General features: G+C 45.1%; 1 protein-coding gene across 2 annotated transcripts in view; it reads right to left on the reverse strand.

Moving 5' to 3' along the window:
* Positions 1-5,978, reverse strand: part of GNG12 (G protein subunit gamma 12) — a 36,707-nt gene extending 30,729 nt beyond the window's left edge. The window contains exon 1 of one of the 2 annotated variants that reach the window (XM_079982052.1): positions 5,824-5,978. The gene's annotated coding sequence lies outside the window, so the exon portion shown is untranslated. The remainder of the gene's footprint in view (positions 1-5,823) is intronic. The other variant, XM_079982053.1, reaches the window with a different exon arrangement.
* Positions 5,979-14,893: the final 8,915 nt, after the last annotated feature.

Genomic DNA, 14,893 nt, shown 5'->3' on the forward strand with positions numbered 1-14,893 from the left:
CAGGATTGGACTGTAATGGAACAGCCAACATAGCCCTAATTACCGCATCAGACACATTAGATAAGACAAAAATTGCTTTCTCCCAGTGCTGACATGAGCGAAGATGTTTGAATCGTGTACAAAAACAACTAGGCAATTACTTCACAGACACGAAGAATAGGTCCCTAATGCTGTAAAGAATGTGGTTGCAGAAGTATTAAAGAGCAGTGCTGATAATGAGCAACACTGGTTTGCCACCCATAACTAAACTATTTTGTAAATATTTTCACAAACCTAAGAAGCTATTTTTATCCAAAAAAGAACACTGATAACAATTCAACCATTGCTTTACGAAAGTCATCATGTAACAATGGTAATTTTCGACAGAATAATCTCCAATTTAACAAATTCTCCCCTTCTGTTCTCCACCCACTCAACCCACAGGAACTATTATTATTCATGTTCCTACTGTGAATCACAAGTTCCTATTAAAAAAAAAAAGCCTTCCAGAGATTTACACCGATTATGCGGAATCTGATCATTAGCCCACCTAGCCTGGGTTTATGTACCCCAGCGAGCAGCAGCTCCCCAAGTTACACTCAGAATAATCCCACTGAAATAAACAGACTTAAATTAGTCACGACTAATTTTAGTCCATTATTTCAACAGATTTTCTCAGAGTACAGCTTTGCTTTAAACCAGAGCCTAGGAATGGCACACTCTCTTTAAAACCAGGTACGTAGTTTGTGGTTGCTCCTGAATCTGACACGGTCCCTGGGTGTGCTGAGTAAAGGAGGGGCACCTCTACTCGTTCCAAACACCCCACAGCCCAGAATTGCGGGGTGGGGTAGGGGCTGGAATGCTCTGCCCAGATGGGCACAACAGCAGCCATAGCTTTTCCTGAATAAAACAGACCTGGCCACTGCCATTCGTGTCTTAGTATCATCCAGATTAGGGTACAATAACACACTTTTATGTGGCGCTGCCATTACAGAATTTTCATGAAGTACAATGGATTCAAAACACAGTGGTCACAGTATAAACTGGGGCTCATCGTGGACAGCATATAACAACTTTGATATCTGTAATTTCCCGGAACTGAAGCCCAGACGTTTATTGAAATATTAACTGCATAATTGTAGAAACTGTGTTATTGTTTTTAGGGACTGTATAATTTTCAAATCGCATTTATTTTATTGTACATGGGTTCTAGATTTGAAGTGGTTTATAAATCTGTAGTGAAACATTCAGAAAAATGTCTCTGGGTGCTGATTTTCTGCATTGAGCTGACGTATCTTTAGGACACCTACCTAAAGAGTTTACCCCGGATCTCAGATTAACATCAGAGGCTTTGCTCTGACTCATCTGAGACTCAGCCTGCTTATGAACAAATGTAAGCTTAGTATTGTGATGAATTTCCCTTGACATGGTAGGGCAACTGATTTGGTTATTTATTATTATTGAATTTGTAATATGTGCCTATTTTACGGCTTTAAGTACAATTTCCCAATAGACCATACTCCTTTGGTTTGTTTAATTTGCTCTATTCAAAGATTTAGTTATTATATATTTTGCAGTTTATTTTCAAATACAATGACTGCTTGATAATATACTGTAACTAAACTTTAGAAAAGTAAAAAGCTGTTTTGGGTGGGATATTGGGACAAATGTTGTATATAACCACTCCTGATCCCCCCCCCACACTGTGGTCTTCTTTAGTTTCAGCTCTATTCTTTTACTGAGTTATCTTGTCAGCTGCCTTGATGGCCTTGATGGAAAATAAAAAAACATGTGCACTGCCACTGTGCTATGGATCTTCCTCTATTTGGAACATATTTAACTCTGTTCCTAAACAAGAACTTGCGCATGTTGCTTAAGACACAATACAGTTCTGGATAACTGACAGGGTTTATGTTTTCAGAAACGGGGATCGCCCATTGCTTCTTTATCACAGAACCCTAGACGTAACCCGATATTTGCAGCACCTAGCAGACCACAATTTATTCTGCAATCTCCATCTTGGAAGAGACACAGACTTCACGGCTACAACATCTCCCTACGTTTTTGTACTGTTTTGTTTCATTTCACCCCCCTCCCCTTCTGCTTTGCTTAAGAACTAGCCTGATAAAGAGTTCTGGAGAACTTGCTCTCTATTTTGTGAATCATTTGTTATGATTTTAACATTATTATCTAGAGGAGACAGGCATTTATTTGGAATCTCACCATGTTTAAGGGCACAAAGTTTGCTATCCAAAACCGAGGCAAACTTCATTTGGTACTTGCATAAATCTTTCGTTTCTGGAGCTTTAACAACAGTTAATAAAAATATAAAAGCTGCAGCTTTAAGTAGCAATTGGGAACCTCAGGCCTGAGTGGGGAGAACCACATTGCAGCTTCTCTACTTGGCTTTCAAAACTATTCCCAGTCCATGCCCCCTATCCCAGGACCCTGCTTCTTAACATCCCTGTTCTGCACTCCCCTCAAGTGCTTCTGCCAACTGAAATGTGTCCTTGAACTGTGACTCTGCCTCTTCCTTGACTGTAGGATCGAAAAAATATTATTATTAATATTTATTAAAATTCTATACCGCCCGTCATCTCAGGTTTACAGGGCGGTTTACAATATAAAATATACATAACAAAATAACGAACAAAAACAATGCATGTGGAGTGTTTATGCAAAAACCTTAGGGGGGTTTATAGCTAAAAATACAGGTTACTGTAAGAGTCACACCTATTGCTCTGCTCACTTTTCTTTGTCTCTGATCCTGCCCACAGCTAGCAGGTGAGCCCCAGTGCCCATGAGGAAATGTGACCCTTAGGCTGAAAAGGGTTCCCCCAGCCTGAGAGAAAGGGGGATGTTTTCAGGCGGAAAGAGGTAAAAATGAGTTGAAGATTACAAGTATACGAAGCAAATGTGTACAAAATGGAAGATTCTGGCATTAAAAATGTTGGGTCTGAAGCAGCTAAAGTGTAAGAAGAAGCAAAGTTTAATCCCACTCTGCAAGGTTTCACTATCCAGTAAGCTTTATGTTTCACCTCCATAGCAAGCAAGACTATCATTAAACATGACAGAACTTGTTAAATAAACTCCCTGATGTTCTCGCTGTGAGATTTTTCTTGTGACTAGGCTTTCCGATCAGTAGGTGCCCATAAATCCACCTGCGCTGCAGCTTGCTGGGTAAAGGGCCCCTACTCAGTGTAACCTGAGAAACCCTCTCCTGCCTCTCACCTTGAGAGGGAAGAAGGGGGCCTTTGCACTGTGCAGTGTTTGTGGGGAGAGTTAAGAGACACTCCCACCTCCCCCGCGACAAAACACACACACACACACACACACACACACACACACTACAGTCAGGAAGGGGTGTTTCTTTTAAATTGCACTGAACAGAAGCATACTGTGCATGAAAGATTAAAGCCCACTCCCAGTGTGATATGAGATGCCCCCTTCCTTTCCCAAGCTCTCTAGCAGATGCAGAAGGCTAAGGGGATGGAGAGAGTCAGTGGCAACTATGGAGTACGGCTGGGTAGTAAGCCAAGCCAACATTTTGTGGATGCTTCCCTTTCATGCTGTTTCCTTCGAGAGAAAAGTGCACTTAATATCCAGCAGACACCAGCTATATGATGCTTATTATTGTTCTAGCAGCTCACAGTCAAGAGTTACACTAAGTTCAGGCTAGAACAACTACCACTCTTTTCCTTTTGCTTGCAACAGCATCAAGATGACTTATGGGAGCAGTTTTATCAGGTTCTCCTTCATAAAAGCATGGGAGTTTGGTAGAAACTAAACACAAGCAGCTTCAAGGATCAGGAGAATACGGAAAACCTCACCACAGACCCCATAGCTTGCTTTGTTTTCCTTGTATTTTATTTCCACGGAAGCAGAGGTGGCTGACTGGGTGGGGCAGAATTGCTGCACTAGCTTCCCTGCAAGCTGGATGCTGTTGCTTACTGGGAGGGAGGCAGGCATGGCACACCAAACTCTTTGCCACCTTGTCCTCCCCTCCCCCAGCCCCTCTTGGTAAGCAACAGCGACCCACATGCTGGAAAGCCCAGCAGCTCTGCCCCACAGGGTGAGCCACTTCTGCAAAACTGTGCATTAATTTCTTGCTTTCATTTACAAATTCTACCCTTCTGAAACTCCCAACAGAAGAATGGCGTGTTTCTTACGGAAATGCAGAGTTCAAACACCACTAGGTAAATACTGACTATGCGTCTTTGGTGGGGATCCGCTGGCCTTCCAGATGTTATTGGGTGACAGCTACCATCATCTTTGACCACTGCCCATGCCGGCTGGGGCTGATGGGAACTGGAGTCCAACATCTTGGAGGGCCCCCTGCTCTAGTGACCCTTTCTCCACAATGTAGCTCAACACCAACCATCAGCAAAAATGAGCTGGGAGTGTTGCAGGCCAGCACCATTCATCGTCTTTTGGACACACTGGAAACCAGGAGCAGTCACACTGTACTAAGGAAGCCACAGAACTAAAAGGGAATAATTAGCATCATTAAGCCATAATGGTTGGCAAGGAGCACCAGCGATGCAGTATGGTTATGTAGGTAACCACCATTTTATTAAACCTTACAGCCAGCCACATTATCTTCTAGCCAATAAATATATATCAGTGCCGAATATCCATCATCAAGCAAAAGCCGATCTGCAGCATAATAGGATAGCAGCCTTGTATGCAGTGCTTGCCTGCTGTCTGAGGCACTGATACTGTTTCTGACCCTACTGTGAGGTCTCATTGGTAACTGAAACTCAGCAATGAAAGCAGATAATGCACATGATGTGAGAACTCAACAATGCTTTGCTGGTACTCTATTCCAGCTGATGGGAGTTGTAGTCCAAAACATCTGGAAGGCACCAGGTTGGAGAAGGCTGGACTAGTCTATACCTGTCCATTGTATCTACTTTGGCCTCTGTGCAATTCTGGAAGACAGACCCATCCAGCAACCCAAGGGACCTCAGGTAGCAACCTCACAATAGTCCTGCTTCTTCCCATCAGAGCCAACAAGATGTGGCAACAGCCGATAACTCAAGATGGTTTTAAATGGGGATTCTAGAAATGCACCATAGGCAGTTCAACACTAGTGGTAATAGCTAAATGGAAGCTCCAGGTTTAGGTCCTGAAACAAGTTTTACTGTTATAATAGGTATGTTGATGCAATTCTTTATCAATATTGTGGTGGTGGTGGTGTTGTGCACCACCCTAGAATCAACCAGAATCTATAGGCAAGTTACTAGATTAGCACTCTGGTCCTTGCTTGGGGGCTTCCCAGAAACATCTGGCTAGCCATTTTGGAAACAAGCCACTTTGGAAACAAGACGGACCTTCAGCCCGAAAACTCTTCCGACGTTCACACATACACAGAATCACCCTCCATGTTCTCTAACAAGGGACAAGAGCCACCCTCCGGGTGCGGACTCCCTAGCACACCTCGTTTCGAGAAAAAGGAGCCGACCCACCCTCTCTCCACGACCCGGCGGGCGCTGGTGGCGTGGAAACAGTGGCCTAGCAAGCCCGGGAGGCGCCCGCCCGCCCGCCCGCGCGCGGCAGCCACGCCTCGCTCAGCGCCCCGCACCGCGGCCAGGAAGAGGCGGCGGGGGGCGGCAGCAAGCCGAAGGCTCTCCCGCTCCCCACGACGACGGGTCTGCGCGCCTCGGGCGGCCGCGGAGGGGGCAGTCCTCGGCCCGGCGGCTGCAATGGCGGGAGGCGGGGACAGCGCCCGGGCGGAGAAAGAAGCAGGAAAGAGCAGCGCTGCCTGGGGCCCGGGGAGGCCCTCCTCCCTCGCTCCCGCTCCCTCCGGCGGCGGCGACTCCGCGCCGCGCCCGCCCTCCTTACCGTGCGCCTCGCCGCCTCAGCCCCTTCTCCGGCCGCCGCCGCCGCCCTCGCAACTCGGGACTCCGCCGTCTCTATGGGCGACCGGAGCTGGCCGACCTCTCACCCGCTGCTCCTCCTCCTCCTCCTGCTGCTGCTGCTGCTGCTGCCTCCGCTGCTGGCTCCGCCTGGCCCCGGGCGGGCGGGGAAGGGACGAGGCTCCTTCCTGGGCCAGGACTGCGCGCTGCTCTCGTCCGCCCAGCAGCGCCTCTGCCAGCGGGGAGCGGATCCGGGGGCGGGAAGAAGCGCCCTCTCCTTCCTTCCTCCCTTGCTCGGCTCCTCGGAGGCAGCAGGAAGCCTCTCTCCCGGGCAGGGTCCGCGGCGGGAGCCCTGAGTTACCCCGCGGCCCTAAAGCACCTCTGCAGAGTTTCGTTTTAAGGCAGGAACAGGATTGCGCCCGTGGCCACCGCCAAGGGCGGGCGGGAAGTGGCTGCTGGTCGTTTTCCCTCCCTCAGAATTGTAGACTTGGAAGGGTCATCTAGTCCAACCCTCTGCAGCGCGGGAATCTCAACTAAAGCATCCATGGCAGATGATGACAACAACAACAACACACTTATCATTTGTATGCCGCCCCTCAGACTGGGTTGCCAAAGCCTCTCTGGGCGGCTCCCAACAAAATTTTGAAAACACAATAAATCATCATTAAAAGCTCCCCTAAACAGGGGCTGCCATCCAACCTCTGCTTTAAAGCCCTTCGAGTCTGAGGGAGCCCATCCCACTGTGGAACAGCTATTGCTGTCAAAAAGTCAGTTGGAATCTCCTTTCTTGTAACGAGTTGTTTTGGGTCCTACCCTCAGGAGCAGAAGAAACCAAGCATGCTCCCATCTTCCATGTGATAGATATTTGAAGATGTCATATGATACCTTCTCTCAAGCAGGCTTCTCCTTTCAAGGCAAAACACAGGCCTCTCCTGCGTTCATTCTCAAATTTGGGGTAAAACTAGGAGGCGATGTTTGTGTAAGGAGCTGTGTGAGCTCCATTCTGGTATTGAAAAGAAATTACTGGGCTGAGCATGTGCTGGATTTCACATGTGTAAAATTGCCTTGAGACAATTGTGTATAAGGCAATTAATAAATTAACAATTATAAAAATAAAATAATAACGTTTTGCACCTGTTGGTGGACTTCAGGGTTCTATAAACACAGACACACACAGTAGATCCCACCCGCCTGAAGTCTGCCCACTCCTGGTAGGCCTGCATGTTGACTGTATCCAGTTCTTAGACATACACCAGAAAAGTCCTAATAGGTCGGACCAAAGATCTCTTTAGGCTATCTAACCAGATGCCCCCAGGAACCCCACATGCAAAGCAATTCCACCAAACACCCCACTGCATTTGATTGTTCCATTTACCCATCATAGCTAATAGTTGGAAGGAAGACTTACCAGGAAATTGAGCTTCTTTTAATATTGTTGTGATATGCTTGAAAAAAGCCCAACTGGCTTAACATGGTTCTATAGTTCTGGCTATTGACATATGTTCAAATCCATGCCCGGCCATAACTCAATGACCTTGAACAAACTGCTGTATTTATTTTTATTACATGTACTTGTTAAATTTAGTCCAAAAAGAGCCTCCCCCATTTCCCCCTCAGCCCAATTCCACAACTGTATATAAGAAATAAAAATGACTTCATGTGGAAGTATGAACTAAATACAGTGAAGAATCAAAAATTATAATCAACACAGAGGAAAGGAGCTGCCATGAAGCTTCAAAATCTTAACATAACTGAACCGAGACATATTCATTAGGCTAGATCACGTTGAAGTCTTAATTATGTATTTGAACATCTTCAAGAACAAAGCAGAAAACATAATCTGCTGCTGAATATATTATATTATTGAAAATGATTTGCAATGAGTTTGCCTTAAAAACAACAAGCAGGTATTTTATAGCCTATGTTCTCCTCAGAAGACTTACTAGTTGTGAACTATAGCTGAGTAGTATACTAAGAGTTCAGGGTCATGTAGATTCAAGATAGTGTAAAACCTCTCTCTTAAATGTGAGTCAAAATGGTTGAAGATGATAATAATGGAACAGTTCCTCAGAACATGTCTCATGTTTGTCTCCATTTATTTCCATCCAGTCATGCTGACATACTAAAGAGGAAAGGTGAAATGCTTTTCTCAATTGATATTATTTATTTAATCTATTTATATCCCACCTTTCTCCCAGGTTGGAATTCAAGGTGACTTACAAGGTTTTAAAAGCATTGGTATAAAATGCAGAGTAATAAAAACAAGCTAGTTCAAAACAATAGTTAAAATGCAAGAGAATACATTTCGAAGCAGCATTAAAGTACTGATTGCCCTGATAGCAGCTCAATAAAGATTGTCTGCACCTATTGCAATATAGGAAGCTGTGGAAAGAGGACAAAAAGGGAGCCAATCTAACCTCTCTTGGAGGCAGTTCCACCATGTGGGAGCAGCCACAGAAAAAGCCCTCTCGTTACATCACCAACTGGGCCTCTGGCGGTGATGGGACGGAAGAAAGGTGCTCACCCAAGGATCTTTAGCACCCGGGCAAGGTTCGTAAAGGGAGATAAATTGCTCGGGTTACCTGGCCCCAAGCCATATAGGGCTTTATATGTCATAACCAGTGCTTTGAATTGTGTCAGGAAATAGACCTGTTGTAGGCAGTGTAGTTTTAACTGGAGGAACGTGCTCCCTGTAACCAGCCCCAGTCAGCCGTCCTGACCAGCTGAAGCTTCTGAACACTTTTCAAAGGCAGCCAAGAAAAGTGATTTATGTTAGTCCAACTGGGATGTCACTCAGGCATGTGTCACCATGGCCAAATCTGACATTTCAAGCAACAGGCCAGCAAAGACAAAAGAGTATATGATGAATCCTCAGATGGTAACATTTCTACAGAACAACTATGCTAGTGGAAGGTACATCTAATCTAATCTAACTGAGAAATAATGTCAGTGTTCACCTTCATAATATATATATTTTTAAGGGTAGCCTTGTTAGTGTGGTTTTTTAAGTGCTTAATTTAAACTTCTGCGAGGGATTGTTCAAATTGGTGCAAATATTCTCAGTTAATTATAGATGGTACTACTGGAGAGCCATCTCAATCCAAAATTCTCCCATTGTTCTGTTGCATCCATGATATCTATTTGCCAGGTGTTGCTTTAAGCAGTTAATCTACACATAGAGGCATTAAAATCAAAGCATTAAATTTTAGATCCCTCAGACAATGCACATACTTTTGTAAACCAATAAAATCTTTAATAAATTTATATATATATATTTAAAAATAAACTGTTTTGATGTGTTTAAACTGCTATAATTTAAATATTCTCAAAGGGTTGCAATCAACTAACTTTTACTCAGAGTAGTCCCACTGAAATGAATGGACCTAAGTTAGTCACGGTCGTTAATTTCAATAGGTGTACCGTGAGTGCAAGTTGAATGCAACCCAAAGGCTCGCTCTTACATTTATTCCTAGGTGGTACTTTCTGCAAATAATCACATTTGGCCAGAAGATGGCACTATCTTGTTTGAATAGTTACCATTAGGCCCACTAGTGGACTATCCTGAAAAAGGCAAGAATGTAGGCACTAACCTTTCATTAATGTGTGGGCAGATGAGCCTTAACCATGTAGGGCTTATTTGGAAGGTGGTGCTGGGCTCTGTGGTTTGGCCCATTGACCTTCAGGGTCTCTCACAGTTTCATGCTTCTCCCATGCTATTTAGCATCTACAGGAAACAGCTGGAAAAGGTCATCCAGAGTTGGGAGTTGGGTGGCATCAGGGTCAGCCCACACATGAGGACTGGTGAGGTGAACACATCTGGCCACAGGGCCCACAGGGGTAGCAGACCTCAAAGTCAATCTTTATTCCCTCCCCCCCCCCTTATTCCCAGTGTAGATCTTCGCTTCCTCCTGGTTTATGATGTAGATCCTTGTTCACCCTTTCCTCCATGGTGGGTGGGTGGGGGGCACAATTTTGTGGTTATCTCAGGCTAGCCCTGGGTACCACCGATATAAAATGATCCTGAATTACGCATGCCGTATATAGCAAGTCAACCACTCCTGTGCCACCCTGCAAGTGAATGCGAATGTTGCACTCAAAATAGACTACCCAAAATTACGAAGATTGCAGATAAGTATATTATTTGCATAAATTATTCTGACGGGGGAAATGTTTTTGCAGAATGGATTTTTTTTAAAGTATGAGTCATAGAAGGCAATTAATGCATGTGCAAGGACAGCAGATATAAGGGACAATATTTAGGAGTTAAAGGTGCAATGCTCTACAAGTCAAATGTATAGGGTTGCCTATATGTGTCAGAAGTAATTCCCATTTTGTACCATAGGTCTTGCTTCCAGGTAAGTGGATATAGGCTTGCAGCCTGAAGGAATGAGAAATGTGGGGGGGAACATGGTCTCCCATTTCCTTACCACTGTCCATTCCAAATGCTTCTTTAGGTTAGTGAGTTTTTAACCAAGCATTGCCTTCATATATTCCATCTGTTCTTAGCAATCATGAGGACCAGACACTTTAAAGAAAAAATAGGAAAAAAACTGGAATTCACAGTTGGCCATGCTGTAAGACTTAGAATTTTGTTTTACATGTTTCGTAATAATAGAAGTAGTAGAAGATTATCAGAACTCCATAAATACTTTTGAAACATCTGCTAGATGTCACTCAAACAGAATGGTAATCTAGAGAACGTTCTTCAGCAAAAGTACATAGACAGTTGTTTTTATTCTTATAGCAAAGATGAAAGCACTACAAATTCTGCATTTTACTTTTGTCATCCCCAATAAAGTTTCATGACAGTTTTTTTACAAAGATAACTGGATACTGACTGAAATAGAAGTGGAATGCATGTTCTTCTTAAACATTAGTGTGGATTATTTGTTTTAGAGATAAAATACTTTCCCTAAACTCTTTAAATGGATATCCACTGTTAGATAGTCATTGGTTATTTCCCCAATACTATGACTATACATAGGATCCAGACAGATCCCGTTGGTGGGTTTGGGAGTGCCATTTTTCCTCCTTCCAGTGGCAGCCCCTCAGTGCCCCATAGAATACTTCCCTAGAGAATCTGCTACCTTGGGTGTGGCATTTGGGAAATAGAAACCGTTGCTTAAAGGAAGAGACTGAAAAGCCTCTGTGTGCACACACAGAATCACATGCAGCACTTGGATGTCAGCCCGAACCCACAAGCCGAGACAACAAAATCCTGCTTGATGCAATGGGATCTAAACACTGTACATGTCTTGAATACAAATAAGCTTATCTGTGACATTAAAATAAATAAATTGATTGGATATTTTTGTACGTGTGCATGTGCAATTAAACATCTCATGCAAAGGCTGCATGAAATCCTGGAACTATTTTTTTGCAGCCTTACTTCACCGGCAGGATAGATTGTGATCTCCTGTTTATATGATGTTCTTTTTCCCTTTCCTTTTGACTACAGTGGTACCTCGGGTTAAGTACTTAATTCGTTCCGGAGGTCCGTACTTAACCTGAAACTGTTCTTAACCTGAAGCATCACTTTAGCTAATGGGACCTCCCGCTGCTGCCGTGCCACCGGAGCATGATTTCTGTTCTCATCCTGAAGCAAAGTTCTTAACCTGAAGCACTATTTCTGGGTTAGCGGAGTCTGTAACCTGAAGTGTATGTAACCCGAGGTACCACTGTATTATTAGTTTTCAAATAAATAAACGTGAAAAACATTTGAAAAGTTGGATGGAATTCTTAAAATGTATTTTTAAAAAAATATTTTTTACAGTTTCATGCTTGCAAACCTCTTAGATCCAACAATGAAAAGGCAGATATAGTTGGTGTTACTGATTGCTAATCTACTGAGGCAAAAAGATAACCTCTGAATAGATTGGGTAGTCTATCTTCAGATAGTGGAGACTATGGGAAATATCACATAGATTATTGGCATTATTGTGTCAACAAGTCAATCCAAGTCTAGAGTTCCCTCTCAGAAGATGCCTTCCTTGGGAAGAGCAATCCTACGGTATATTCGCATTAGACCAGATTCCTGCTGGCAGAAAGACTGCCATGTCATGTTCAGCCCAGGAAAGGAGGGGGAAATCAGCCAGAAAGTACAAAAACGTGCAATGATCACAGACACACATCCCCCACAGTGACCTTGAAACACCATCAGTGACAACCAATCAGGGACTGCTTGTGACCACACCCAGGTCATTCTTACACACGGAGCCAATGAATTTACCTGTGGCGATCACACAGGGTCCCCGGACGTTTCACCATCTATTGATCCCTGTGCCACCACTTTATTTCTCGCTGCCACCACCCAGGCCCTACCTGGTACAATACTGAGTCCAGTCAGGGTTAAATTGGAACATAAACTTCTGTTTATTTATTGCAGTTTAACAAGCGTGTGGTTTCATAAATGGTATCGGTCAATTACAATCATGGGGTGCCTATCCAGACCTATAACTTCTGCTACCTGCTCTCACTCACTAAACCACCTCTCAGATATTTACTTGTCTTCCTAGCCCCTAACTGTTCCTGACTCAGCTTATTTCACTACACTAACTCAACCTACCCACAGACTCTATCCCAATTCACTCCCACTCCAGCCAACCACCCAACTCCCAACGAACTCCCCCAGAGCTGGTTTTATAGTCCCTCTGACTCCACCCCCTGGGTTCTGATTGGGTAACCTGTTTAACTATTTCACCTCCAGCACTCTCATATGTTAACGTCACATAACCATGAAGGGGATATAGCCCCACCATATCACCCCTGCATTACCACACACAAAAAGCAACACAACTCCTCCATAGCCAGAAACTACTACTAGTGACCACTAGTGCCCCAGGCAGCTATCCAGGCAGGGAGTTGAATTTCCTTATGCAGTCTACAACGGAATGTTCTGTTTAGCTTAAAAGATTGCAAACTCTTTTACCAATTGCTTTGGGCTTTTGGAGGCTAGCAAAAACACAGTGGCCAGAGATACTCTCCACCCCAAGTAATGGTTCTGCTGCTGGGCTGTTCAGAGTTTCTCAGTGCCTAAACTGTATGTGATTCTCCCTGCAGATAGCACTTGCCCTGGTAACTCGGTTGCTGTGTGTTCATGACCTATTGGACAGTGTCTGTGCCACCGATGAGTGACAGGCTTTTCCCTCCCCTTCTAAGGCAGCCAGATACCTCTTGCAGGAAGCCCGTGAAATGTTTCTCATGGTTTGCTGTGTTAAAACGGACATGGTGCTTTAATGCAGGCAGTTCTAAATCACTTAACCTTCTCTGCAATAGAGGAACAAAATGAAGTGGATGTTAGACCATCCTCTTACGTAATGCCAGATGCGTGCATTCAGAGAGCTCAGATCTATCTGGGATACCTTTCCAAGTTCTTCAGGGCTCACCTCTATCTGGAATCGCTTGGGACGGAAGGGACAGGGCCACCAGGGATTCTGTGGACTGCATGAGATGCAGCCACAGGCCACCAGTTTCGTCTAAAAATTAGTTCCAAGGGATTCACATTGGCTGAAACTCTTTTGCAAGGTGGTGCCTCCAGGCAATCCAAAACTGTGTACAGTATAGAAAGGGGGTGCCAAATAGCTATGAAATGCAAGACTCAGTGGCAGCTCTGTGTCAGATTCATGATAATGCACATTTTCATGAACTCTGTTATTTACTGAAGTTCTCACCCTGGGCCAGCCTGGGGATACTGTAGATAGTTTTCACTCAGGTCCACATATGCAAATAGGGGATTGAAAGTGACATTCAGTGATTGGATAGTTAAAGAAAATGGTTACAGTTGTGTTGTAGTGGAGCTCTATATAAGCAGGCTGGCTGAACCCATCAGTTCAGTTCTGTTCTGGCCTGTGAATAAACAAGAGCTATTTGAAGAATCACTGTGCCGTCTGATATGTTCACCCACAACTTAACAAACTCCAGCCTGTATCTCTTGCCCTCTGAGGAGCAGCCAGCGGCGTAACGTGGGTTGTCAGCACCCGGGGCAAGGCAAGTAATTTGCGCCCCCTAACCCGGGGCAAGGCAAGTAATTTGCGCCCCTAACCCCTAACCTGCCGCCGCTGCCAGCTTCTTCTTGCTGCTTCCTGGGCTGGTCGGGTGTGGTTCTCTCCCGCACTCAGCGCTGCGCTGAGCGGCCGCTGCACTGTCCCTCCCCCAGATAGTCCCTCCCTCGCTCTCTCTCCGCTCCGCAACGCAAGCCTGGCACCCTCCCCCTCCACAGTGGGCGGCGACCCGGCAGCTCGGATAGGATTCGCACAGCCAGCACTGCAGTGAGAGAGAGTGAGTGACCCAGGTAGGGGCAGAGAGCTGCGAGTGCGAGCGCGCCCCCCCAAATGTTGCGCCCGGTGCGGCTGGCACCCCTGCACCCCCACACTACGCCACTGGGAGCGGCTGCAGTCTCCATGGGCAGGTGTTCTGCAAGGCTGCTGTGACGTGCAAAGTGGCCTGCCTGATTGCGCGGAGAGTTTCCATGGCACTGCCAGCCGCCGAGAGTCTCCACACAGCAGGCTGCACATTACAGCAATCGCTCGGAGCAATAATCACACGCTGCTTCAAGCGGCCTCCACCACATGGCTATGATAACATGTAAACTAGCCCTAAGTAAGTAAATGAATAGATCAAACGTGTCTTTAATTATATCTCTTCTTGAGCTGCTGCAGAACCTTTAGGCTGCTACAGGATTCTGCCTGGCCCCCCCTCTAATCTTCTCTTGTTTGCACATGATGGAGACAGAGCCGAAAATCAGTTTTGAACGTGAGTCACTCTCCCTCGGGATTTGGTGCTCCCCAGAAGTGCATCTCGGCCCTCCTCCATTTTGTGCTGCAATTACTCACCTTCGCAGAACCCCTATTATTTCATATGTAACAGGGGGTTGAGTTCAGCCAAAGGACATGTTGGCATAATAAACCTTGAAAACGGAAGAACTGGCCTCAGCTGTGAATTGGTTCAGACTAATTCTATGGATGGCCCTTCACCTTAGTTTTCAATAGCAATTTTCTGCCAAGTGCACTTTCAGTCATACAAATATAAAAGCTACTTCGTAGGGATGGTACATCTAG

The sequence above is a fragment of the Podarcis cretensis genome, assembly GCF_951804945.1.
Source record: "Podarcis cretensis genome assembly, chromosome: 6".
NCBI classification, from domain to species: Eukaryota; Metazoa; Chordata; class Lepidosauria; order Squamata; family Lacertidae; genus Podarcis; species Podarcis cretensis.